The sequence below is a fragment of the Colobus angolensis genome, unplaced genomic scaffold (assembly GCF_000951035.1).
Source record: "Colobus angolensis palliatus isolate OR3802 unplaced genomic scaffold, Cang.pa_1.0 Scaffold9, whole genome shotgun sequence".
In the NCBI taxonomy this organism is placed as follows: Eukaryota; Metazoa; Chordata; class Mammalia; order Primates; family Cercopithecidae; genus Colobus; species Colobus angolensis.
This window is the reverse complement of record NW_012122931.1, coordinates 7,805,120-7,806,920: the sequence shown is the minus strand read 5'-3', so window position 1 is coordinate 7,806,920 and position 1,801 is coordinate 7,805,120. Positions and strand designations below refer to the sequence as shown.

The 1,801-nt window shown below is 45.8% G+C and overlaps 1 protein-coding gene across 3 annotated transcripts in view; it reads left to right on the top strand.

Moving 5' to 3' along the window:
• LRSAM1 (leucine rich repeat and sterile alpha motif containing 1) overlaps positions 1-1,801 on the top strand; it is a 59,865-nt gene that overhangs the window by 23,167 nt on the left and 34,897 nt on the right. The window lies entirely within an intron of this gene.

The window sequence follows — 1,801 nt, the reverse complement described above, 5'->3', positions numbered from 1 at the left end:
GGAGCTTGCAGTGAGCCAAGATTGTACCACTGCACTCCAGCCTGGGCGACAGAGCATCTCAAAAAAATAAATAAAATAAAATGGCCAAAATTGACCTGGCAATACCAAGAATTAGCAAAGATGTGGCAGCAACAGGAACTTCCATATACTGCAGGTGGGAAGATAAAGTGAAAATTGCCTTAAAAATTATTCTCAATGTCTACTCAAGCTGAACATTCAAATATCCTATGGCCCATGAGTTCCATTCCTAGGTACATGCCTCTATTAGTCTGTTCTCACACTGCTATGGAGAAATTCCCAATTTCTATGAAGAAATTCTTTATAAAGAAAAGAAGTTTAATTGACTCACAGTTTCACATGGCCGGGGAGGCCTCAGGAAACATAATCATGGCGGAAGGCACCTCTTCCCAGGGCAGCAGGAGAGAGAATGAGTGCCAAGTGAAGACGGAATCCCCATATAAAATCCTCAGATCTCGTGAGAACTCACCCACCGCCATGAGAATAGCATAGGGTAACTACCCCCATGATCTAATCACCTCCCTCGAGGTCCCGCCCCCAACACGTGGGGGTTAGAAGTCAGACATTTAGGCGGGGACACAGGGCCAGACTGTATCAATGCCCAACAGAGATGCATATGAATAAATGCCAAAAGCCATGTGCAAAAATGTTCCTAGCAGCACTATTTATACCAGTCCAAACTGGAAACAGCTTTAGTGTCCATCAGGAGTAGAATGGATAACTAAACTGTTTTATACTCATGTGTGGATATCACACAGCAAGTGAAAAGAATGAGCCACTGCTCCTTCCAACAACCTAGATGAGTCTCGCAAACAATGTGGAGTGCAAGGAGCCAGACACAAAGGAATGCATGCTCGTGTCAGTCACCACAGAGCTTTGAACCAGCACTGGTTCCTGGTCATGAGAGTGTGTTCACCTTTAAACATTCATCAAGCTCTGCATGAAGATTCTGTGCTCTCGGTTGGCCCAAAGGCAGTGAGTTATCTCCATTGATTGCTCACAGTCAATTACAGATTTAAGTCCTTGTTCTACTCGTTCCCCTCTTCTCACCGCTGCACTTGACTAATCTTAAAAAAGAGAGAGAGAGAAAGATTTTGTGCTCTTTTCTTTATGTATGTTATATTTTACTTTAAAAGAAAGTGCAGGGGGGTGGCTACAGTCATAGCCACCAGCCCGCACATATGCAACTTAGAGTCTTTGAGCAATAGGTGATTCCAGTGTACACCCTGGCCAATGGCTGAGTTAGCTAGACCAAAGCCTTTATTTTCTTTAAAAAGATTTTGGGGCTGAACAAGGTGGCTCACACCTGTAATCCCAAAGTTTTGGGAGGCCAAGGTGGGTGGATCGCTTGAGCCCAGGAGTTCAACATGGACAACATGGCAAAACTTCATCTCTACAAAAAATGCAAAAATTAGCCCAGCTTGGTGGCACACCTGTAATGCCAGCTGTTCGGGAGGCTTAGGTGGGAGGTTTGCTTGAGCCTGAGAAGTGGAGACTGCAATGAGCCAAGATCGCGCCACTGCACTCCAGCCCAGGTGACAGAGACAGACTTTGTGTTAAAAAAAAAAAAAGATTTTGGGCCAGGCGTGGTGGCTCATGCCTGTAACCCCAGAACTTTGGGAGGCTGAGTTCCCAGTGGATCACCTGAGGTCGGGAGTTTGAGACCAGCCTGACCAACATGGAGAAACCCTGTCTCTACTAAAAATACAAAATTAGCCGGGTGTGGTAGCGCACACCTGTAATCCCAGCTACTCGGGAGGCTGAGGCAGGAGAATCACTTGAA